Source organism: Mustelus asterias, chromosome 9 (assembly GCF_964213995.1).
Source record: "Mustelus asterias chromosome 9, sMusAst1.hap1.1, whole genome shotgun sequence".
Taxonomy (NCBI): domain Eukaryota; kingdom Metazoa; phylum Chordata; class Chondrichthyes; order Carcharhiniformes; family Triakidae; genus Mustelus; species Mustelus asterias.
The window spans coordinates 58,765,361-58,792,453 of record NC_135809.1 but is presented as its reverse complement, the minus strand read 5'-3'; the positions used below and the strand labels follow the sequence as shown (position 1 = coordinate 58,792,453).

Sequence of the window (27,093 nt, the reverse complement as noted above, 5' to 3'; positions counted from 1 at the left end):
CAGCAAAACAACGTCAACTCCTCTCCTCATTGTTTCATTGGTAAACTGGAGTTATAACCAGACCCAAGACTCTGTTTTTGATTATTTGCAATTGTGCCAATAAGGGAAACCAGTTGTGGTTGCGAACAACATTGGAGAGTCAACACACAGTCCCATAAAATACGAAGTGGTAAATGCAAAAGCTCCTTAACCTGACCAGTAAATGTCTATTACTTATTGCTGTGTAAGTAGGATTCCATTGCTGTAGTCTGAATACTTTTTAAAAGGCTTGAAACTTCTAAATTATGTTCAAAGAGCCTTGGCTGTACTTGTACAAGGAAAGCAGAAAGTTAGCATGCAGGCATCTAGCTAGGAGGGAGCCGTTGACATAATGCTAATATTGCTTGACTTATAATGCAGAGGCCCAGGCAGATGCCATGGGGACACAGGTTCATATTCCACCATGTCAGTTTGTGGAGTTTGAATTTAATTAAATGCTAGTCTCAGTAATGGTGATCATGAAATCATTGTTGATTAATGTAACAGCTTACTAATGTCCTTTAGGGAAGGAAATCTGCCATCCTTACCTGGTCTGGCCTACATGTGTGTGCAGACCTATAACAATTTTGTTGCCTCTTAAATGCCCTCTGAAATGGTCGGGCAAATCACTCAGTTGTATCAAACTGCAATGAATGGATTCACCGAGCATTGATTTAGGCACCAGAAATGGCAATGGCACACCAAACACTGTTAAACCTGTGAAGTCCTTCTTACTAATATTTGGAGGCTTGTTCCAAAATTGGGAGAGCTGTCCCACAGGCTAGTCAAGCAACAGCCTGACATAGTTACGCTCATAGAATCATACCTGACAATGTCCCAGATGCCACAATCATCATACCTCCATATTTAATAACCATTAATATGTAATGGTTACAGAACATATTGTTGTAGTCTTTTGTATGTTAACAGCAAGTCTTTATTAATTACATGTAACTACAGGCGGTTCTTGGACTTAATGACATAATTGGTTCCTGAAAAGGAAGTTTTGCTAAAATTATACCAAGCATTGGTAAGACCACACCTGCAGTGCTATGTGACGTTTTGCTGTTCAGTTTTAAGGAAAAATATATTTGCATTAGAGGTGGTTCAGAGAAGGTTCATTGGTCCCTGAGATGAGGGAGTTGTCCAATAATGAAAAGCTGAGTAAATTGGGCCGGTAAACTCTGGAGTTTAGAATAATGAGAGGTGATCTCAGAGAAAAATGCAAGACTCTTATAGGGCTTAATAGGGTAGACACTGAAAGATTATTTCCCTAGCTGAGTTATCTAGAACAAGGGGGCACACTCTCAAGATAAGGAGTCAATCATTACAGCTGAAATAAGGAAAGCATGTTTCTGTAAAGGCTGTGGACCTTTGGAATTGTCTATCCGGAGGATTGTCAATATCCATTTACTGAAGTCTGCATGGCCTAGGTCATGAATGCAACTGCATTAATACATTTCAAGTATAAGGTTGTTCTGGTATAATTAAGGTTGAGATAGACAAACTTTTGGTGTTTCACAGAATCAAGGGTAAGATATAAGGGATAGAGGGAAAGTGGACTTGAGGTGGAAGATCAATCATGATATTGAATAGCAGACCAGGCTCAACAGAGCACATGTTCCACTCTTGCTTGTGTTTCTTGCATTCTGTCCTTGTATCGGCAGGTTAGAGAATGGTGTTCCTGTACACCTACCTCAGCCTATCAGTTGCTGAAACCCTCATCCATGCCTTTGTGATGTTGGATTTTACTATTCCAATGCTCTCCTAGCCAGCCTCCCATCTTCCATCCTCCATAAATTTGAGCTCATCCAAATCTGCCTGTATCCTAACTTGCACCAAGTCCCATTCACCAATCTCCCCAGTGTTTGCTGATCTACAATGTCGTCCGGTTAAGAAACACCTCAATTTGAAAGTGTTCATCAATGTGTTCGAATCTCCCCTCCCTATTTATGTGATGTTTGATTACATTCCTGTGAAGCATTTTACAAGGTGCTATATAAATGCAAGTTGCTGTTGTAGAATGTGATGTTCAGATTCACAAAATGGTGTCCATTTACTTTTCATTGAGACTGTGGCACAACTAAGATATCCTCAGTTTGTGGCCTCAGTTTGAAGCCTCTTGTAGCTATTCGGCTGTTGTGCTGGGTGTGACTATGACCTGAATCAGAGACCTTCTGATCCATTCACCAGAACAATAAATTAAGCATTTGTTAAAACCTTATACTTGAAATTTATTAATGCAGTTGCATTCATGACCCAGGCCATGCAGACTTCAGTAAGTGGATATTGACATATTTTCTGTTTTCCCTGCTGCATAAAACTGCCTCATTTAAATTCTCCTGCTCAACAGTCGATAAACACAGCAGTAGCCAATTGGAATCTTTCTGTGCCTGATAGGATTATTTGTAACAAGGAAACCAAGAGGGAACTGCAGCCGAAATGTCCCGTTTACAAGCCTGGAACCTCTGCCCTCTGCACATTGACCCAGTGAGTTATAGTTGATTGGAGGACCTACTGAAGTAATCTGTGCCAAGCTAAACAAACTCTTTCAAGGGGAACAATCAAAATATTCTAGGAAACTACTGGAAACCGTACCAAGTGTGGAAGCAAAAAGAATTGGGGTGAGGAGAAATAGCTTTACGCCCCTCAGGAAATCAGTTTTGAAACCTCAGCACGCGTGTCCTTTTCATATTTTCATGTATTTCCATGTTTCCTCAAGTTTGAGTGTACTAAGCTTGAGTATACCCACAGCCTGAGGTTTAAGACTGTTTCCCATTGCGCTTCCAATGTAGCTACTTGTTTTCACATGTTGGAGGCTTATACCCAGGCCTATTTTTCAGCTCAGTGCTTTTTGTTTTTGAAGCCAACTGTTTCTCAGCTGGCAAATTTTCTTTCACCTGTGCCCACATCAACAAGTCGCACGTTTTGTTTAATTTATATTTGATGGAGCCGAAATTCAACAGAGCGTAAAGCTGGTGGAGACAGCTGCTTATTGTCCAGCCTGGTTTCAGAATGTGTTACAGCCACTGACAAGAAGAGATTGCAATGCAAAAGACTGCAGTTTTTGGTCAGATCCCATCTAGAGTACTGCATCCAGTCTGGGCACCTCACCTAATTAATTGTTAGAGCTTGGACTGGTTGCATAGGGTATTAAAATTGGGTACTCTGTCACAAAAGTCTTATGGATGCTAAATCAAGTCATGGTTTTAACTCTGAGGGTGATGGATTTTTGTTTGGCAAAGGTTTCAAGGATTATGGAACAAAAGCAGATAAATGGAGTTGATGTAATCCAAGTTGGTTTTTTAAACTGTTTTTCCGATGACCCACTTCCACCAAATGGCCGTCCATCATGGCCCACGCCACGTTCACTTACTACTTAATGTGACAAATGAGTCTGCTTGGTCCTAACAATGTCACTCCAATCGGATTCACAGAAAGACGGGGCAACATGCATATCAGGTGCAGAGTTCTGCTCGTTCCTTTGTGCTGTCTTCACCTTTGTGAGAACGGAAAATTCCACCTTGCACATGTAGCTCGTCATGAAGGGCAATAGCAACAAAATGCTTATTTTACTCAGCACTGGTGCCGAACATACCTAACGTAAACTAACAATGTTATGCAATCTGTAAGGTCTGTACTTTCATCCAGTTGTATTGAAAAATCCCCCGCTTTAAAACTTTAACTGAGAAATGTACTTCTAAATTCTCAGCAATATCACAAATTTCAACGAGACACTGGGTTATCACTAAGCGGGATGCATTTCAGTTTTTAGCTGACTTCTCATCGAAAGCCATGCCAGTCATGTCTAGTGTTGCGGGGAGAATCTATTTCTCTGCAATAGTGTGGGGCTTTTTCTCTTTGGCTACACAGTAAGCCACCATGTAAGAGCTGCATCCTTTGAAAAAAATCCAAAGGTTTGTTCTCCAGTTGCTATGCTTAGTCTTCAGGTGTCTGCAGTTTTGAGGGTTTTAAACTCTCATTCCCTGTGTCTAACACATATGGGCTTTGCATCCTGATTTGCGTTGGCAAAATTGACAAAAGAAAACTCAAAAAATCATCTTAAATGGCTTTGTTCCTGATTTTAGTTTTTGCTTTGCAGACTGTTCACTGGAGACCCTGGTGCTCTGTTCATAGCTAACATTTGTACTGCTCTGTCCTGTCATGGACTCAGAGGAGCAGCTAGCACTGTCTCTGGCAGATGCGAGTTCCTGGCCTGTAGGTTTATTGGCTATTGGTGTGTCTGGCCCTCTCATTTGAATAACAAAATGATCCATGTCTACAATTGCCTTACTAGAAAGGAAAGAAAATTGGCGCCAAGTGCACATACATACAGGACTCTTGATGCCAAGTGCAGGTACAGGGACTGCTGACCTGTTTATTCTTGCTTCATGCGGTCATATACTGTACTGCAGTGAGAATTTACCCAGAGAGAAAATGGAAGCAAATCTCTGGCGATCTTTGGGGATAATTTTTGGCAACCCATTTTTCAATATCCTGCAACCTATCCCACAGGTTGTGACCCTCACTTGGAAAGACATTGATCTAAGTGAACGGTGGACCAAGCTTGAGCAGCTGAATGGACTTCTGTGCTTACTTTACTAAGAGATTGGAATTGAAATTTATAACTTCGTTGAAATCAATTAAATTAACAGCACACTGCATGCTCCAGTTACAATACTGCCCAGGTTCCAGAGGTAGAGTACATATGTAATCAAATATTTAAAAATATAAATGAGATGTGTATAGAACCCTGGAAACCATCTCACAAAGTTGGTTTAGTTCTCAGTCCCTGGAGAATCGCTCTGTCCCACATTTGTGCTTCCTCATCAAAGATACCAATAGTACTGTTTCTTAGAATCATAGAATCCTTACAGTACAGAAAAGGGCCACTTGGCCCATCGAGCCTGCACTGACAACAATCCTCCCAGGCCCTATCCCTCCAACCCCATACATTTACCCTGCTAGTCCCCCTGACACTAAGGAACAATTTAGCATGACCAATCAGTCTAACCTTCATATCTTTGGAGTGTGGGAGGAAACTGGAGCACCCAGAGGAAACCCACGCAGACATGGGGTGGCCGGAATCGAACACGAGTCCCTGCGCTGTGAGGCAGCAGAGCTAACCACTGTATGCCGTGCTCTGGGATAGATTTTGTGGAAGAATGATGGAGATAGTTGAGCCAGTTGATACTGTGACTTTGTGTTGTTTTATAGTAACGAATGAAAGATCTCACCATGTTGTCAAATCTCTCCATGCATTGCCCCTCCTTGTTTCTCACCTCTTTCAACCTTACCACCCTCCAAAATCTCTGTGCTGCTCCAATTCTGGTCTCTTGCACATACCCAATTTTAAACGTTTCATCATTAGTGGCTGTGCCTTTGGTTGCTCTACAATTCCCTCTACCAATCTCAGTGCCTCACTCTTCCTTAACTTGCTCCTTAAAACCTACCTCTTTCAGCCAGCTTTTTTGTCACCTGCTCTAATATCGCATTTCTTGCTGCCATTGTCTCATTTGGAAGCATTCACACCCCTGAGTCAGAAAGGTTGTAGGTTCAAGTCACACTCCAGGACTTGAGCACAAAAATCAAGGCTGGTAATTCATTGCAGTTTTGAGGGAGTGCTGAATTTTGGATGGGACATTAATTGAAGGCTCCAACTGCCCTTTCAAGTGGACTTAAATGATCCCAGGGCACTATTTCAAAGAAGAGCATAAAGTTTTAAAAAGTTTATTTATTAGTCACAGGTAAGGCTTCCATTAACACTGCAATGAAGTTATTGTGAAATTCAAGTTAGGCGTGGGATGCTGGCCAATTCTTATCCGCAACATCAAGTCATTGCCACATTGATATTTGTGGGAGCTTGCTGTGCACAAATTGGCTGCTGTCCCATCACAACTAGGACTACATATCAAAAGTAATTAACTGGCTATGAAATGCATTGTGACGCCTTGTGGTTGTAAGTGGTGCTATATAAATGCAAGTCTTTTCTATTTTTATGCATTTAATGACTATGACTAGCTCTGAAGTCAGAGCTGATCTCAGTGCCTCGGATTTGCTTGGCATCTTGTCTTTCTTGGACGAGAACTGTGGACTGGTTATGTCATTGCAGACCAGCAGGGCTTGTTGAGAAGCCTGTATTAATAACCTCATTCTCATTGACATCATCGGAAACTCACACCACTGAATGTAAACATATAATTATTCTATTTTGTAAGAACAATTTGTAAGAAAACGTATTAAATTGTTTAAAGTAACAAAGTACCAGCAAGTTAGACGACAATCTGAACATAGCAACCATAAGTCCTCAGTGGCTTGGCTTATCCGGTTCTTTGCAGCAGGAATACATCCTGGCCTAAATAAGTGAGAGCAGTGCACTAGCCAAAGGAAATTGCTTTGCAGTAATCCAATGGAAGGGAAAGATGGTTGAGTAATGTACTAACATAAATACATCTTGAAGCTGAGAGCCCTTCAAAAAGTACTTTCTTCACAAGCCTTTCCCCTCACCCCTCCCTTTCCCTCAAAACAAGGGGAAGTGATAAAGACTTTGTTTCAGCCATTTTTTTCTTCCCAACCTCTGGAAATCGATAATAAATTATACAGTTTTGCAGTTTTTTGATTGATTAAGTGTTCCAAGTAAAAATGTAATACTTAAAGAAGCTTCACTCACCTTGCATCTCTTGAAAGTGCCTACTGTGTTGAAACATCAAGGAGGCTGGCCACAATTCCCCACCTCCACCTGAAACCGCACCGTCTCCCCTCCCTTTTTGAACTCCTCCCCTCTCCCCGCCTCCCCCCCCCCCCTGCCTCCCCCCCAATATCATACTTGTATCACCATTCTTCATGACAATGGAGACATAACAGGAGAACAAGGCAGCTAAACTCATCTTTGACCTTTCTGACATCTGCACCTTCCAGCAGAATAATTGAATGATATTGAGGGGTAGGAACATAGAACATAGAACATTACAGCGCAGAACAGGCCCTTCGGCCCACGATGTTGCACCGACCAGTTAAAATAAAAAAAAAACTGTGACCCTCCAACCTAAACCAATTTCTTTTCGTCCATGAACCTATCTACGGATCTCTTAAACGCCCCCAAACTAGGCGCATTTACTACTGATGCTGGCAGGGCATTCCAATCCCTCACCACCCTCTGGGTAAAGAACCTACCCCTGACATCGGTTCTATAACTACCCCCCCTCAATTTAAAGCCATGCCCCCTCGTGCTGGATTTCTCCATCAGAGGAAAAAGGCTATCACTATCCACCCTATCTAAACCTCTAATCATCTTATATGTTTCAATAAGATCCCCTCTTAGCCGCCGCCTTTCCAGCGAAAACAATCCCAAATCCCTCAGCCTCTCCTCATAGGATCTCCCCTCCATACCAGGCAACATCCTGGTAAACCTCCTCTGCACCCTCTCCAAAGCCTCCACATCCTTCCTGTAATGTGGGGACCAGAACTGCACACAGTACTCCAAGTGCGGCCGCACCAGAGTTGTGTACAGTTGCAACATAACGCTACGACTCCTAAATTCAATCCCCCTACCAATAAACGCCAAGACACCATATGCCTTCTTAACAACCTTATCTACTTGATTCCCAACTTTCAGGGATCTATGCACACATACACCTAGATCCCTCTGCTCCTCCACACTATTCAAAGTCCTCCCGTTAGCCCTATACTCAACACATCTGTTATTCCTACCAAAGTGAATTACCTCACACTTCTCCGCATTAAACTCCATCCGCCACCTCTCGGCCCAACTTTGCAACCTGTCTAAGTCTTCCTGCAAACTACGACACCCTTCCTCACTGTCTACCACACCACCGACTTTGGTGTCATCAGCAAATTTGCTAATCCACCCAACTATACCCTCATCCAGATCATTAATAAATATTACAAACAGCAGTGGCCCCAAAACAGATCCCTGAGGTACACCACTTGTAACCGCACTCCATGATGAATATTTACTATCAACCACCACCCTCTGTTTCCTATCCGCTAGCCAATTCCTGATCCAATTTCCTAGATCACCCCCAATCCCATACATCTGCATTTTCTGCAGAAGCCTACCATGGTGAACCTTATCAAACGCCTTACTAAAATCCATATATACCACGTCCACTGCCTTGCCCCCATCCACCTCCTTGGTCACTTTCTCAAAAAACTCAATAAGATTAGTAAGGCACGACCTACCTGCCACAAAACCATGCTGACTATCACCTATCAATTCATTACTCTCCAAATAACTATAAATCCTATCCCTTATAATTTTTTCCAACATCTTGCCGACAACAGAAGTGAGACTCACCGGTCTATAATTCCCGGGGAAGTCTCTGTTCCCCTTCTTAAACAATGGGACAACATTCGCTAACCTCCAATCTTCTGGTACTATACCAGAGGCCAACGACGACCTGAAGATCAGAGCCAGAGGCTCTGCAATCACTTCTCTTGCCTCCCAGAGAATCCTTGGATAAATCCCATCCGGACCAGGGGATTTATCTATTTTCAGACCCTCCAGAATATCCTGCACATCCTCCTTATCAACTGTAATACTGTCTATTCTACTCCCTTGCAACCCAGTGTCCTCCTCAGCTATATTCATGTCCCCTTGCGTGAACACCGAAGAGAAATATTGGTTCAATGCTTCACCAATCTCCTCCGGTTCCACACATAACTTCCCTCTGCCATCTATAACTGGCCCTAAACTTGCCCTAACCAACCTTCTGTTCTTGACATACCTATAGAACGCCTTAGGATTCTCTTTAACCCTATCCGCCAAAGTCTTCTCATGTCCCCTTTTAGCCCTTCTAAGCTCGCTCTTCAACTCCCTCTTAGCCAATCTAAAGCTTTCTAGTGCACTACCCGAGTGCTCACGTCTCATCCGAACATAAGCCTCCTTTTTCTTTTTAACCAACAAAGAAACTTTTTTGGTGCACCACGGTTCCCTAGCCCTACCAATTCCTCCTTGCCTGACAGGGACATACCTATCACAGACTCGCAGTAGCTGCTCCTTGAAAAAACTCCACATGTCGGACGTTCCCAGTCCCTGTAATCTCCTAGTCCAACCTATGTTTCCTAATTCTCTCCTAATAGCCTCATAATTACCCTTCCCCCAGCTAAAACCACTGGCCCGAGGTTCATGCCTATCCCTTTCCATCACTAAGGTGGTTCCACCACTAAGGTGGTTCATGCCTATCCCTTTCCATCACTAAGGAAGCCTGGTTGATTCTACCCACCTCTTTAAGTCTCTAACCAAAGGTGTTGAAGCCAATTATCATATCCAAGCATCTATGAGAAAACTTGCATTGGTTCAGGGATTAAGACTGGACTCATCTACTTTCACTCCTTTCCGTATATTCATTTGATGCTCACACTGGCACATCCGAGTGGGTGTTAGAGAGTGGGAATGCTGCTTGATCTTCCTCTTCCTGAACCGGAGGCACAGAGTCTATCTTTAACATTCCTACTGCCAACAGGACAAAAGCAAATTCAGTACAGACAAAGGGGTGAAATGTTTCCTGGTCTGTAATGTTGCTGAGCCATTGGGATTTATTAAAGATTGCTGACAAGGGATAGCCTTTATTAAATGAAGCAAAGCCAGTTTAGTGTATGGAAGATGGAGCACACTCAAACTGCTAATGATTGTTATGCACATTATATACATGACAGACTAACCAGCACAACATCCAACAAGAAACATAGATATCAACTTAACAGAAACACATGTACACCAACAAAATACACAGGGGATAACAAAGCACACAAAGCATCAACAAAACACACATGCCAACAAACTGCCACATGTGCATCAACAAATTGCACGCACACGGCAGTAAAACACGCCAGTAAGCCAACAGAACGTGCACCTATAAGTTTCTGTCTTAATAAACTTTAATTTTTCTGATAGAAACTTTCTCAGATATGCCTGGTTGCTTCATGTGATAGTTTGGTGGTGTAATGGTATTGTCACTGGACTAGTAATCCAGAGACCCAAGTTCAAATCCCACCACAGGAGCTGATGAAATTTGAATGCAATAAAAAAATCTGGAACTAATAGTCTAATGATGACCATTTTTGCTTATTGTAAAAAGCCATCTAATTCACTCATGTCCTTTAGGGAAGGAAATCTTTATCTGGTCTCACCTACATGTGACTCCAGATCTGCAACAATGTGATTGAACTTAACTGCCACTGAAATGGCCCAGCAAGCCACTCAGTTGAAGGCCAATTAGGGATGGGCAATAAATGCTGGCCCAGACACCCACATCCAATGAATAAAAAAAATGTTTTGGAAATAGTGCAGTGTTCCCTGAAGTGGACATGTTAATTGGCTTTATTCAATCATCCCTGTCACTGCATTGGTGGAATTTGTCAAGGTATGCCAATTAATTAGACAGTGGGGCTGGAGTACTGGTAAATTCTTGGTAATTTATTTGGTGTGTACTGGCTGTGTGGGCCATTGGGAAAATTTTAGCGGCCAGCCATGTTCTGTGCCTTTGAAAATTGTTTACAGTTTGTTTAAATGCTCCTTATGGAAGTCCCTTTGTACTGTACAGTAATCATGGGGAAAGGACCCACATTTTCCCTGTTCGACTGCTCGATATCCATAGGGAAATATGAAGAAGGACATGAATAATCCATAAGAGTAACAGATTGCAGACCTCAGTCACTTGAGGATACCCGAGAGCAGAACATAATGGAGCTCCTCTCGCAAGATTGTGCAAACCATATTTTCATGCACTTGTATATAATGTTGATGATCGCAGTGAAGCAATTTTATTCCTAGTACAAAAAAAAAGAGAAACGGCTGTGGCAAGTCAGATGTGAGTGAATAAACATTTTACACGCTCATGTGAGATTGTCTTGTCACACAATATAACTGTTTTCCTTAAATGTTTCAACGCCTCGAGTAAAGGAACATCGAGTAAGGGGGGAATCATTTGATTTCTTGAAACAGAACAATGTTTGAAATATGCAACAATGTTTAAAAGTAAAGAAAAGTAGTCACTGCAACTTGAGAATTCCCATGGCAGTCATCTATTTTGCCTCACGTACACTAACATGACACCTCTGAACTATAGCATCAACTCAGATGGAGGCCATTCGGTCCAGAGTGCCTGGTGCTGACGCTTTGAAAGAACTATCCAATTAGTCTCACTCCTTTGCTTTTTCCTCAGAGCCCTGCCACTTTCCTACTTTGAAGTATTTATCCAACTTCCCTCTTGAAAGTTATTAGTGAATCTGCTCCCATCAGCCTAGCAGGAGTGCAGTTAAGGTCTTAACATTTCACTGAATAAAAAATGTTATTTGCTTCTTTTGCCAATGACATTACATCTGTATCATCTGGTTACTGACCCTCCTGCCACTTGAAACAATCTTTTATTTACTCTATCAACACCACTCATGATTTTGAACATCATTATTAAACCTTCTCTAATCTAAACAGAACTCCAGTCATCCAGACTCGAAACGTTGACTCTTTTCTCTCTCCACAGATGCTGTCAGAGTTTCTCCAGCATTTTCTGTTTTTGTTTCACAACTCCAGCTTCTCTAGTTTCTCCAATTAACTTAAGTCACTCATCCCTGGTGCCATTCCAGTAAATCACTTTTGCACCCTTATGAAGGCCTTGACATCCTTCCTAAAGTTTGGTACTAAAATGGACATAATATTCCAGCGGATGTCCAATCAATTATTTTGAACAGCTACTTTAACCAGGTGCTCCTTGTGATTCTTACTGCAAGGTTGGAAATTGGTTAACCAGCCACCATGGTGTTGTTCCTTACAATCCTGCTCATGCTCCCCTCTTACTGGCTACTCCTTTCCCTGCCTTCAAGGGCATCCTCATCCACACTTCCATTTCCTAATTCCAGCCCCTTGGTGCTATCCCACTGTGTCCCTCTCCTCCTTTATTGTAACATACTATAGAAATGTGTATTGTCACTGCTCCCATTGTTCATCATTTTCGATCAATGAGAGAGCCTGGAATCTTTAAAGTGATGGTCAAGTCCCATGCAACTCTTCTATACATATTTAACAGAGTTATGGTGGATCTTGGGTGAATTTATATTTAGCTTGAAAAGCAGAATCATAATGGTCAGCATTTGCTGGTTTCTAGATTGACGGGAATGCTAACTAGTAACAAGACTTTCATTGCTTCTGCAACCTCCTTGTGCTTTCTATCCCATTATGCTTAGATTATTCACAGTGTAACAATAGGTCCACGGTTTTCATTAGATAACTCAGTACAGAGCAGGATCAGACCAAATCCCATCGTGGATTGTACCATTTAAATTGGACAAGAAAGGGAGATTCTTTGAACTTGCCCTTTACAGTTATGATGTCTTCTGCATCATGGTTAAGGAACTGCCTACTTGTGTGGATTCAGGTAATCTCCTCAGAGAGTAGAAGTAACAAATGAAAAACCCATGCCAATTACACAAGGTAATGGATGACGGGGCCTCTCAAAAAATATTGAACTTAAAAGAGTGAAAATCCAATGTTATCATCAGTACCTGTCGATGTGGATCAGTTCCTACTGATATAGTCAGTATATAATATCCCATCAGTACCTGTTAACATGTTCAATATATAACATCCCACCAGTACCAATGATATAGTCAGTATATAATATTCCATCAGTAAAATCAATATTGTCATTGTATGATCTATCAGTACCTGTCAATATGATTAGTATCCTATCAGTATACATCAATCTGGTTAGTATATAGTATCCCATCAGCTCCAATGATATGGGCAGTATATAATATCCCATTGGTACCTATCAATATGATCAATGTATAATATCCCATCAGGACCTGTCAGCATGGTCAGTGTATAATGCAGCTCCTGTTAACGTGCTCTCATTATTACCCATCCCATGATGATACTAAACATATGGTTGTAGATAAATGGAGTATGCCCATGTGTCATTGATAATCAATCTGATAGATTTGAAACATTAACACTGCGGCAATGTGAGAGTAGATTGCTGCTCTATACTGCTGCTCTGTCTGAGCTGCGAATCACAGCATAGTAACTGTGAGCCGTCACCTGACAGTAGTGACAATCCAATTCAGAGTTGCTTTGTATTGTAGCACAACCCCTGTGGCCATACCAACTGCACTGTTCAGTGTCTCAGCATAGTAGAGTACAGCCAGAATGCTATCTGGGTCAACTCTTCACATACCATCACATATCTCCAAGGCAACGATGACAAGCCATCAGGGTGCCTCGATGTGACTGACCCATTGTCCATTTAATGTCTGCTTAACTTGGTTTAAAGTGCTCACAACAAATTGTTGTGGGGAGTGGGAGAGCAGGAAAGGGAGGCGTGCCTCTATTGTTGAAATTTGACATTGCTCTTGTTGAGTAGATAGGTTTGTGCACACACCCTGGGAACACTTTCAAGATATTGACTACAATAGCTGTGACCATCACATTAATTGAGCACAAAGTGCTCCAGCACCTAGCGCTATGGAGTGATACTGAATCTAACCAATTGTGAGGCACCAGAGAAAGGGACAAAACTGTGACATCAATGATTTTTAAAAAACACAATGGGCCCAATTTTACCATCGAGTTGCGCCCATTTTCGGGCATGAAAACTTGGTAAAGTCGGGCGTGAAGCGATTAGCGCGATCCACGCCCGCCTCCGTGCTGGTTCCCTCTTTAGCAAGGCCCGAAAATGGCCGCGATTGGGACCATGCCGAAATGGTCGCCACGGCCATTTAAGTTCATTTGCATACATTTAAATTGACTTAATGGGCTGCACGCCCAATTTTACCAGCACTTCCCCCTTTACCACTGTGTTCACCCATCTGGAATTGGCACAAAACAGACATGCTCCATAAAAGTCCGACTCCGGCGCTCCATCAGTAAGAGTTAGTGAGGAGGTAAGTGCCTAGAGTCCAACGGCTCTCTGCTGCTTATGGGGGTCCTTTCGTTGTGGCCATTTTGTTTCTCGGGTCAGGGGGAATTCTGAAATGTGTGAGGGGTGTGCAATGTCCAATTTGCAGCATGGACCCGGGTCTCAGAACTGACCTCTGGTCTTCTGGATACTGCTGGGTCTTAGTGCACTCGGCACTCTGCGAGCTAAAGGATGTTCCAAAAGCCCTTAGAGACAGAAGAAACCATAAAAGAAATGATGACGTGACTCCTGCAGAGTATTGGGGGTCGGTTGTGTGCCCTTTTTTTTTCTGCCTGCCTGTCCATCCTTGGGGTTTTTATGGAGCTGCCCCTCATTTGGGCAGATCAGCTACAGGCACGTTGGCAGAGCATTCCAACAAGTTACATGCAGATTGCTTGTTAGCATTGAGGGGAAGGCAAGTGAGCACTTGCAGATGTGCTGATGGGGATGGTGGGGGGCAGTGGTAGATCAATGCCTCAATGATTGGGGTGTCGAATGATTGTGAACAGGGGAGTGAGAGGAAGGTGTCATATAGCCATCGGAGTCAGGAGGAGATGAGGGCCTTGTGCAGGAGGGTCTGGGGAGGGGGGAGTCACACTGCCTGAGATCGGTAGGGGGGATGGGGGTTTGCTGCCACTCTGCCTGACATAAGTGGAGGGGAAGGGGCCACCATTGGTTTGAGTGGCGGAGGGTGTGGGGGGTTAATGGGGTCGGTAATGTTGGGGGATGGGGCAATATCTGTGAGGGCCAGGGGGAGGCATTATCTGGCCCAGGAGGGATGTGGCAGGGGAGCAGCATTCTATCATTTGTTTTGCACATGCGCATTTGTAGGCTCCAATCGGAACTGCAGGGTTTCAGGCACGTTAATCCCCGCCCACAGGCTTGTGCAACGCGATTTGGACTCGCTGATATTTTTGAAGGCAGAGTGCATATAGGGGCGCCTCAGAACAGGCCTAAAAGTTGGATCTGAAACACTCCCAGTTTCAAGTCCACCCAGCACTTAGAATCAAAATGGTAAAATAGGGCCCACTGCCTTCAAAACAAAATAAATTCAGGTGAAATCATTTTTGTCCTTTATTTCCAGAAGTGAATTTTTTTGAGGGCATGCAAATGATTTTCTGTTTCTGTTTCGTGAATAAATGGCAAATGGTAGGATTAAGGTTGGTAGCAGCTGAGGTTTTCAGATACTCCACAAGATGTGGACAATATCTGCTTTCCAAACCTTATGGGATGGCCTTGTGAATAGGTTATCCTTGTGAGAGCGTATGACTGGAGTTGAACCTGTCAACTGCAGATCCTGTTGATGCAGAGCATATGCATATGACATTTATAGTACCCATATCCATTAAAGCATTGATTGCGAAGGTTACCTGGAGTGAATGAGAATAATCTCTACCCCCACACAGTGATAGGGCAATTCCTGCAGCAATGAGGCAAGCTGGTTGCTCTGTTGGGACTTGGGGAGGTAGAGCTCTGTCCTGCAATACTGAAGTACTGAGTGCCATAGGATTAATTATCTCTCCTCTGTGAGTATTGATGGAGGCCTGAGATTAAACCCTTCTGGGAATGAACAGGACGACAATGTCTGAAAGGAATGGGAGAAAGTATAAAACAGCTGATGGGAATGAGAAATCTACAAGATCGTGCCAGAGTTAAGCCTATTTAGTCTGTGGTTTATATGAACTTCATTATTAAAGTTGCTAAATGAGGATTCTTCAGGAATCTCCAGGAATTAGGGATTAAGTTCCGGAATATTGCTGGAGGAGAAAAATCGGAGAGCTGGTATAAGCCATTTTAGTTTTTTTCATTTTCCTTGAATGGTTATTAGATACGAGAGATGGGAGAAAAAGATTGTTTGACTGACTGTCAATAATCACCCAGTTGGTTAATGAAGAGCAGTTTCCTTTTCATGTCACGCGATTCCAAGAGATATGGATGGGGATTGTGCAGGAAAGTGGCGTTGAGGTAGCTGATCAAGCATGATCGAATTGAATGGCAGAGCAGGCTTGATGGACTGACTGGCCTACTCCTGCTCTTGTGTTGCTGTGTCAGTGCAAAAGAAAAGGCTGAAATATTTGTAACCATCTTCATCCAGTGGATGATTTATCTCAGCCTCCTCCTGAGGTCCCAAGTGTCACAGATGACAGTCTCCAGCCAATTCCATTCATTCCACGTGATATCAAGAAATGGGCAAAGGCTCTGGATACTGCGAAGAATATAGGACCTGGCAACGTTAAGTTGTGCTCCAGAACTGAACTTAGCCAATCTGTTCCAATACACTATAGCATCTACCTGACAATGTATAATATGTCTGGCCCACAAAATGGAGGAGAAATCCAATCTAGACAGTTTCTGCCCCCATCAGTCTACTCTTGATCATCAGCAAAGTGATGGAAGAGATCCCGACAGTACTGTCAAGTGGCACTTACATGGCAATAACATGCTTGCTGATGCTCAGTTTGTGTTCTACCAGGGTCATTCAACCGAAGACCTCATTACAAGCTTGATCTGAACATGGAAAAAAGAGTTGAATTCCAGAGGTGAGGTGTTGCATCAAGGAACCCTAGCAAAATAAAAATCAATAGCATTCAGGGAGGAAACTCTCCACTGGATGTAGGCATACCTGACACGAAGGAAGATAGTTGTGATTGATGGAGGTTAATCATCTCAGTCATTGCTGCAGAAGTTCCTCAGAAGTGTATTCGAGGCTCAACCACCTTGCAACTGCTTCATCAATGTCCTTCCCTCTATTACAAGGTCAGAAGTTGGGATGTTCACTGATGATTGTACAGTGTTCATTTTCATTCACAACTCCTCAGCTTCGTGCCCACATGCGGCAAAACCTGGACAAATATTGAACTCGAACTGATAAGTGGCAAGTTACATTCATGCTACACAAGTACTAGGTAATGCCAATCTTCAACACAAGAAAATCTAACCCCTTGATATTCAAAGGCATGGCTAACAGTGAATCCCCATCATCAGTCTCCTAGTGTTAGCATTGACAAGAAAATTAGCTGCACCAGCCATATAAGTACTGTGGCTACAAGAGTAAGTTAGAGACTAGGAATTCTGTAGTGAGTAACTCACCCCCTGATTCCCCACAGCCTATCCACCACATATAAGGCATAAACCAGGAGTGTGATGAAATATAGTCCACTTGCCTGCATGAGTACAGCTTCAACAACACTCAAAACTGTCCACAAAAAATCAGATAGCTTGATTTGCACCCCGTCCACCAACTTAAACATTCATTCCCTCCGCCACTGACGCACAGTGGCAGTAGTGTGTGCTTTCTATAAGATGCACTGCAGCAACTCGCTAAGGCTCCTTCGACAGCACCTTCCAAACCTGTGACCTCTATTGCCTAGAAGGACAAAGACAGCAAACAAATGGAAACATCGCAACCTGCAAATTCTCTTCCAAGCTACGCACCATCCTTATCATCATTCCTTCACTGTTGCTGGGTCAAAATCCTGGAATTCGCTCCACAACAGCAACACCACATGGACTGCAGTGGTTTAATAAAATGACTCACCACCACCTACTCAAGGGAAAATAATGATGGGCAGTAAATTTTGGCCTTGTTAGTGACACTCAAATCCCATAAATGAAAAGTTAGATTGGCATAGGAGGATGAACCATGAGCAACACCAATGGTGGGTGATGTGCCTGGAGTTCCTGTGTTGAAATTTCCCAGAATATCCTATGAGAGTGATTAAGCCTATTCATTGTAGCTGATTGTGGTAATGTTGGGCTGATGTCAGGAACTTCTTCACACGGTGGTCATTTAATGTGTTGAATGAATGGTCAGTGCAGGCAAAAATCTTGGAAGTTATTTAAGAGATAATAAGGCGAGAAATTAAAACAGAATGTTTGTTTGCACAGTTGGAGTAGGTTGCAATCAGATCCACAATGATCTTATTGAATGATAAAGGAGGCTTGAGGGGCTAAGTGGACTACTCCTGCTCCTAGTTCATATGTTTATATGTATTTGCATATGAATGCATCCCTATATAGTCAATATGCCTAAACATATTTCTAACACTTACTACTTTTTTTCAAATTCCAAATAAAAATCACACAGTAAAGGAGCGAAAAAATCTTCATTCCATTTGTTCATAGTTTACATTGTACTGGTCTTGAACAAGGCTGGGGTTTGGCCTTGAGCTGGGCTGGGATTTAGCACTAGAAAAGCTGCATAATCTTTTTCTGCTTGCTATGCTGTTTTTGAATGTGAGTGATACAGTCTCCCATACTGTCAATGCAGTCAAACATGTTTCTCATGCTGCAGTACAAAATCCCAGAGCATCTCCACATCCTTTGCGGTATTGACCAAGGAAGCTGGCAGGTGGGTGGATGGGCATTCATCAGAATCTTCAGGGTCATCAGCCTCCTCAGCTGACGAATATACTGTATTTAGGATGACATTATCTGTTAGTTCCATCGTGCATCACATGGAATTGTCCACCTCCCCATAGGTTTCCACTCTTACTTCTGCTCAAACCTCCATACTGGCCTCCTGAAAGTGGGCAAAAAATGTTTTGTCATTGGATTGTTTGGCATCTCCCTGCTCCTCCTCATTCTTGTCATCTTGTGAAGCCATAATTTGTTTGAACCCAATGTGGTGGAAGCAATTTGTGATTGTAGCTTCCTTCACCATCTACCATGACCTTTTCAGCATCAACATGGCCTTTAGTGCAGTGCTAGTTATTGATGGCCTCAATAACCTGAGAGATCAGCTGCTGTTGGCAGCAGTGGATTTTCAGCTTCTTAATCACCACCTGATCCATTAGTTGGAGCTTGGCTGTGGAGTTAGAAGGCAAGATCATCAGCTTGATCCTCTTCAGGCTGTTGATGTCGGAGTGCGTGGGGTAGTTGTCTGTAATGATGACAGTCTTCCTTTTCTTTTGTTGACATGTTTTGTCTTTCTTGAGGTCATTCTGGAGGAATGCTGAGGTCATTCCGGAGGATTTATTTGCCTCGTTTTGTGTGGATAGTGTCTTTTGCAAAGCACCGTGGCTTCTTGGAATTTCCTATCACGAGAAGCAACAACGTTTGGGTGATATCCAAGTTGACACAGACCATAGCAGTGACGCGCTTCTTGCTCCATTTTCCACCATAACATGTCCCTTTTAAGCATCAATGAGTGATCTGACAAAAGCTAGTAAAACAGTCTAGCTTCATCAATGTTAAAAATGTCTTTTTGCGCATGCTCATTCAAAATATGGGCAAGGCCATTTTGGAACCAGTCATCTGTAATTGTTGTCATAACCGCTGAGGATGATGGACAAATTTGATGGCCAAATTTCCCAGTCTTCCATGATGTTCACCTCCTGCTTCATGCCACAGTTTTCCAATTGCTCTGTTGGGTTCACCTTCTCTCCAGTTGACAATACTTTTAATTTTCTCACAAATTTCGCCATGTTCATGCACTTTACAAGTTACTTTGTAGGGAATTTTGAGCATGCTTAAGTCCAGCTACTCTGCTGTAATTGGTCAGCATGCTCACATGATCCCTGATTTTGAGATTTTTTTTCCTCAAATTTGACAAACCCAGAGCAACCACTGCAGTACTTTGGGTAAACAAAAGCATTGTTCTATTGTTTTTGCTATTCTGCCGGTGGAAATATCATGTCATTCAAGTTTGACTCTAAGATTTCATTGTAATTAGTTATCAATCTACAATCTCTGCAACTTTATGACAACCAATGAACAGTTAATTTTGCCCTAAAGGTGTACAAAGTCGAACACCCAAACACTGCACAGACCAGAAGCATGCAAAGAACAATTAGATGTCAAATAAATAATTTCCAAGAACAAGGACAAGACGATAAAGGTAAAATCAGATTAAATCTGACCACTGCATATGAATATCATGAATGATGTCACTAAATTGTATCAAGTGTCTTTTCCTTTAACAATGTTGTTGTCATAATGCCCTAGACTTAATGTTCAATCATCACTTTAGATATTGTAGAGCCCAGGATGTCCTTTTGGTGTGACCTTGCTTGCTTACTGATTTTATTTATTTTTCAGTTCATTTATTGCATCGTTATTTGTTCCAACATTCAGAACTAAAACATTATGTGAAACCAGTAAAAAAAAATTTCTGATGACAATTTGGACTGATTCAGACAGGCTACAGCCCTGCAGTTGTGGAATGATTTACTCATAGACCCAGTCCTGGGCACAGTTCTGGAATTCCACTACCTCCTCAGATTTGAACCAAAGGTTAGTCTCCTTCTGTGCACTTGCTAGAGAATCACTTTCATGGATGATATTCTTGCTAATCTGAATACAGAAATCACCAGGAGTCTCGGAAACAGCTGGATTGGTCTCACCAAGTTTCATTCCAGCGGTCTTCACCACATTCAGACCTTCCCACACCATTTGTAACAATAGGGCCATAACTTATGTACTTGATCAACTTGGGATAGAAAGACTTATCTGAAAGTTCATAGTAATGCTTTTCGAGCAGATCCACAGGAACCTGAAGGAATTTCATGGCGACCAGCTTAAGCCCTTTCTGCTCCAAGTGTTTGATGACTTCACCCATAATGCCTCTCTGGACACGATCTGGCTTCACAGCAGTGAAGGTTTGTTCCTTGTAACCAGGCATGTTTTGCTTTGCTTCAGGCTCGGTCTTACAGTTGGTTGCACTGTTCATGACGGCTGTTGTGAAAGAACAAACTCAGCTCACTGGGAATGTGTTCTCCCCACATTCTGTTTTTGATGAATCTACACACCTCCTAAACTGAGGGCAGCTGAATTGTTTGCTCAGCTTGAGAGGGACTGTCAGGCTCTCCCCGCTTACCATCCTTTCATAGTCTGGTGGATTATGGGTGGCATACTGGTGCTGCCCATTCCCTTGGGGCCTGTGTGGGATTGTGGTCGGTGCAGACTCGATGGGCCGAATGGCCTCCTTCTGCGCTGTAGGGTTTCTTCTTCTTTCTTCTATATTTTACTATGTCTAAGACAGTGCATAAATAGAAGTTGCGGTTATTGATATCTCTGTTCTTGGTGATTATTTATTTAACGTTCAATGTTGTCTGCATGTTGGTGGCCTCTGTATTGTTTGGATGACCTTGGGGCCCTTTGTTGGCTGCCCATAAAATTTCTTAGATTATTGGGTAATAACCACTGCAAATTCTGTATGTAAGCTCATTTTGCCTTTAATCTTGAAAACCCGTGAAGAGAGGAGACTTCAAAGTTGTCAGTCTCGAATGGATTGAAATCCAGAGCTTGGAAAATGGCAAGGCTGCATTGTAGTTCATGGGTGCTTGTGACTGAAGATTGCTGAGCATGAATGGAGCTCTCTTTGAGAAAAGACAATAGTCTGTACCTTTACTTACATTTGGTGTGTTTGAGAAGTAGAAGTCAACAAAAGAGTGGGATGAAAATCATGCAGAGTTCATTCAGGTTTGCTTTTTGTTTATTTTTAGCCTCCAAACACTTTGACCTTACAATATGTTTGAAGACAGATCTTGTATCAATCTTTCCCTGGCCACGTACCTCAAGACCCCAGAATCACTATTAACAACACAGCCCCTTGTTCAGTACAGAAGCTTTGCACACTTGGGAGTACCCTCGTCACTAACACTACACTGGGTGATAAAATCAATTATCACATGGCAAAAGCAAGTTCAGTGTTTGACGGGATCATGCACCACAGGCTTTGGAACGAGCGTGGAGTTTGTCTTGGAACAAAGATTGAAGTCTCCCAGTTGGTGGTTTTTATATCACTTCTTCATGGGTACAAGACTAGGATAGCTTACCAACATCACATAAAACAAGTGGACGCATTTTCAATCCCTGCTGTCTGAGATCTGGTTATGTCAGGTTGCAGAGCAAATTACCCAACACCGAGGTTCTTGCAAAGTGCTGCATATGTGGTATTGAGAGCGTTCTCATCAGAGCTCCACTTCGAAAAGGTTAGTCATGTGGTTTACTTGTAGAATTCCTGCATACCAAAGGCAGTACTCTGCAGCCAGCTGAGCACCGGGACACTCACCATAGGGTATCCCAAATTTAGACATAAAGATAATCGCAGAGCTTGCAAATTTGATCCCAACACATGAGAAAAAAAATCTCAGACAGACCCAAATAGAGAAGTCTCTGTCAGCAAACAATTTCGATGTTTGAGGAGAACAGAGTCAAATTTCTTCAGGACGAGCGAGTGTGTCACAAAGCCATCCATCCCTCCAACACTGACTTCATGTGCAGTGTTTGCAATTGGTTATGTAAATCAAGACTTGGTCTAACATCACACATGTTTGTTTTTGCTGAACACTCATCTGTTGAAGTGACAGGAGAATCCATTATTACATTTCCATTAAACGTCCATGTGATGATTTCTTTCAGCCGGGGAGGATGGATGAAGGTGTTCTCTAACCAATGTCAATTAATAATACTATTTGCATTTAGCTGAGGCTAATTTGCTGCAGTAATTGTGTAACCCAGCTGCATGTGTTGTGAAATAATGGAAGTCCATTTGTCTTGTTTGATTGTGAATGTTAATGATCTCTTTCACTTGTCACAAAACCACTGGGTTTCTCTTCCCCATCAGGATAATGAGCTCATTTAAACCTAAGTGGGCTTGAGCAGATCAGATGCCTATTTTACAGAACGGCCCAGAACCTGTCTGATAGTGGGCTTCATAATAGATTTTTGTGAGTTGATCAGTCTAGTCTTGAAATCTAAGATAAAGACAAAGTACAGCAAAATCTTGAAGCCTGTTCATTTTAGCTGGCTGGTGCTGATGATGTTATAGCTGAATTAGAAGGGCATGAATGTGGGGATTAGTTAGGTATGCCATGCAGTGCAATACTGAGGGAGCCCTGGTAGAGGCATCATCCTTCACGTGTAACTTTAAACAAAGACCCCATTTATTTTTTTGTCAGGTTGATAGAAACAGGAGTAGGCACTCAAACACTTGAGCCAAATCCACCATTCAGTTAGATCATGGCTGATCTGTATCTGCCACCTTGGTTCCACATCACTTACAACCCTTACTGAGCAAAACTTTATCAATTACAAATGGATTAATTGTAATTGATCCTCGGCCACAACAGCTTTATGGGGAAGAGTCTTCCAAATTTCCATTACTTTTTGTGTGAAGGAGTACTTCGAGGCATCACCTCAAATGGACAAGCTCTAATTTTAAGGTCATGCCTCCTTGATCAGAAGTCCCCCACCAGAGGAAATAGCATTTCTCTACCTTATCACTTCTTTGGTGATCTTAAGCACCTCAATTAGATCACCCTTTAATCTTCTACACATTAGGGATTATAAGGCCTATGTAACTTGGCCTCATAATTTAACCCCTTTAGCACCAATATTATTTTGGTGACTACACTGCATCAATTAGATTTCTCCATCAATATCTAAAGGGTAGGGACTTCTCCTGGTCCACAATAGTCAATATTGCTAATCATTCACCTTATTGCTGCCCATGAGATCTTGCTGTTCACAATTTGGCTGCTGTATTTGGCAACTTAATAACATATGAACATTAGGAATAGGAGCAGAAGTAGGCCACTTTGCCCTTCGAGCCTGCTCCAACTTTCAATAAGCTAATGGCTGATCTGTTTGTGTTTCGAATTCCACATTCCCATCTACCCCCAATAACTTAGGCAAGCAATCTAAAAATGTTCAATGACCCCACTTCCATGTTGAGCAAACTTCTAAGAGAAAAAAAACTCCTCATCTCTGTCCTGAAAGGGCAATCCCTAAATTTAAAACCGTGCCCCCTGGTTCTGGATTTGCACATGAGGGGAAACACCCTTTCCATGTCCACCTTATCAAGACCATTCAGGATCCTAAATGTTTCAATCAAGTCATTCGTCACTGTTCAGAATTCCAATGGAAACAAGCCCAGTCTGTCTAACCTTTCCTCGTAAGACAACCCACTCATTCCAGGTATCAATATAGCAAAACTCCTCCAATTCATTTACATCATTTCTTAAATAAGGAAACCAAAAGTACGCACAGTATTCAAGATGATATCTCAGCAATGCCCTGTTTAATTGAAGCATAACCGCTTTATTTTTATGTTCAATTCCTCTCGTAATAAAGGGAAGCATTATATTAGCCTCCTTAAATACTTTCTGTACCTGCAAACAAACTTTTTGTGACTCATCACTAGAACACCTAGATCCCTCTGCACCTCAGAATTCAGAACCATTCTATGTTTGAGTAATACTCTGCCATTTCCTTCTTCCTGCCAAAGAGAACAACTTCACAATTTCCCACATTATACTCCATCTGCCACATTGTTGCCCATTCACTCAAACTGTCTCTACCCATCTTTAACCTCCTTGTATCCCCTTCACAATTTCCTACCTATCCTTGTATCATCTGCAAATTTAGCTACCATGCCTTCGCTCCCCTCATCTGAGTTATAGATATAAATTCTAAAAAGTTGAGGCCCCTGCACAGACCTCTGCAGCAGTCCACTCGCCACATCCTGCCAATCAAAAAAAATAAGCCAGTTATGCATACTCTTTTTTTGCCTGTCAGGCAATTTTCTATCCGCGCCAATGGGTTGCTCCCTACACAACTTTTATTTTCCAAAATAACCTTTGTTGTGGCACCTTCTGAAATGCCTTCAGAAAATCCAGGTACAGTTCGTCCACAGGCTCCCCTTTAACCACAGCGCGTGTTACTCCTTCAAAAAACTCCAGTTTCACAAAACCATGCTGATTCTTCCTAATTGCCTTAAGATTTTCTAACTGCAAAATTCTACATCAATCATTCAAGGTGCTCTTGAAACATTTCTGTGTAAACACAAAACCGTATTTTATCTAAATGCATCTTATAACGATTTGTAGGTCATCAGACATCAATTGTAAAATCTGATTTATGTTGATAACTACTAACACCACTGTACGGGTTTCAGTGATTAACTGTAGCCAGCAGTGGCAACCTCTCACCTCTAAACCACAAGGTTCTGGGGTTCAAGTTTCCAAGAACCCACTCCAGGACTTGAGCGCATCAAAATCTAGGCTGACACTCCAGTGGAGTACTGAGGGAATACTGCACTCCTGGAGATGCCATCTTTCAGATGCAACGTTAAACTGAGGTCCCATCTACCTGTTCAGGTGGATGTGAAAGATCCCATGGTATTATTCGAAGAAGAGCAGGGGAGTTCCCTCTGGTGTCCTGGCCAAAATTTGTCCCTCAGTCAATATATTTTTTTAAAAATCAGTTCATCTGGTCATTATTACATTGCCTATCCATGATGCAAGCATAATCACAGCTGAAACAGAAGAAAAGGTCTCACATGGCAAATTATTGTGCAAAGTTAAATCACATGGGATTGTGGGTAGTGTCTTGAAATGGATAGCAAACTGGTTAGCAGACAAGAAGCAAAGAGTTGGAATAAATGGGTCTTTTTCTGATTGGCAGGCAGTAACTGGCAGGGTACTGCAGGGATCTGTGCTGGGACCCCAACAGTTCACATTATATATTAATGATTTGGATTAGGAAACTAAATGTATTATCGCCAAATTTGCAGATGATACAAAATTGGGTGGGAAGGTGAGCTGTGAGGAGGATGCAGAGATGCTTAAGTGTGATTTGGACAGGCTGAATGAGTGGGCGTATGCATGGCAGATGCAGTATAATATGGATAAATGTGAAGTTATCCACTTCAGTAGCAATCTGCAGGGGTGTAAATTGAGAAAGGTGGATTTTGGTGTCCTTGTGCATTAGTCACTGAAAGTAAGTGCACAGGTACAAAAGAAGGCAAATGGTATGTTGGCCTTCATAGCAAGAGAATTTGAGTATAGGAATAGGGATGTTTCACTACAATTGTATAGGGCATTGGTGAGGCCAGACCTGGAGAATTGTGTGCAGTTTTGGTATCCTTATCTAAGAAAATGAATGTTCTTGCTATAGAGGGAGTTCCATGAAGGTTTACCAGGCTGATTACTGGGATGGCAGGACTGTCATGAGGAGAGATTAAGTCGGTTAGGATTATATTCATTGGAGTTTAGAAGAGCAAGAGGGGGTTCTCATAGAAACTTATTAGACAGGGTAGATTCAGAAAGAATGTCCTCGATAGTGAGGGAGTGAAGAACTAAGGGTCATAGTTTGAGGACGTAAACCTTTTAGGGCTGAGGTGATGAGAAATTCTTTCACCCAGAAAGTGGTGAACCTGTGGAATTCACTACCACAGAAAATAGTTGGGGCCAAAATGTTGTGAGATTTCAAGAAGGAATTAGATATAGTTCCTGGAGCTAAAGGAATCAAGTTATGGGGGGGGGGAGGGGGGGGGAAACAGTATCAGGATATTGAAATTGATGATCAGCCATGATCGTAATGAATGGCGGAGCAGGCTCGAAGGGCCATGAATTTGAGCCCGTATTCGCCATGAGGGTGAAAAATGACACAGACGGAAAATCTCATGAGAGTTGGAAAACAAGAATCTCACTAATAAGATCTCTTTTCCAAGTTTACCTGCCCCTTAACAGTGGCATAACGAGGTTCCTGCCCAAGAAGGGTAGGAACCTTATCTCCATATATCCACGGGAGGCACGGTGGCACAGTGGTTAGCACTGCTGCCTCACAGTGCCAGGGACCCGGTTTTGATTCCCAGCTTGGGTCACTGTCTGTGTGGAGTTTGCACATTCTCCCCGTGTCTGCGTGGGTTTCCTCCGGGTGCTCTGGTTTCCTCCCACAGTCTGAAAGACGTGCTAGTTAGGTGCATTGACCCGAACAGGCGCCGGAGTGTGGCGACTAGAGGAATTTCACAGTAACTTCATTGCAGTGTTAATGGAAGCCTTACTTGTGACTAATAAATAAACTTTAACTTTATATTTTAATATGATTAGCGGGCTTCCCTGTCATATCGTCCTAGGGTGGCACTGCCAAGGGCAGGCCCTCTGGGGAGCTCCATTTGGCGGGGGGGGGGTTCTTTTTTATATTGGAGATCAGGGCACCCTTTAAAAATGGCACCCTGATCGAGATTCCCGACTGCCGGCTTTTTCCGGCCCCACCAATGTGACGGTGTGAGCCACACCTCCAGCATTTTTTTTCAAAGTATTTAAAAATATGGCGGGAAAGCTGGCAGCTACACACCACTTATATCACCTGATCCAACATTTTGAAATAAAATCCTGAAAATACCACCCTTTAAGTGAAAGCTGGATTACAG

General features: G+C 42.5%; 1 protein-coding gene and 1 pseudogene across 3 annotated transcripts in view; one reads left to right on the top strand and one right to left on the bottom strand.

Annotated features, from left to right (window-relative positions):
- The window catches only part of hipk2 (homeodomain interacting protein kinase 2), a 289,722-nt gene that overhangs the window by 144,096 nt on the left and 118,533 nt on the right, over positions 1-27,093 (top strand). The window lies entirely within an intron of this gene.
- LOC144499137 (nucleoside diphosphate kinase pseudogene) lies at positions 20,103-20,556 on the bottom strand (annotated as a pseudogene).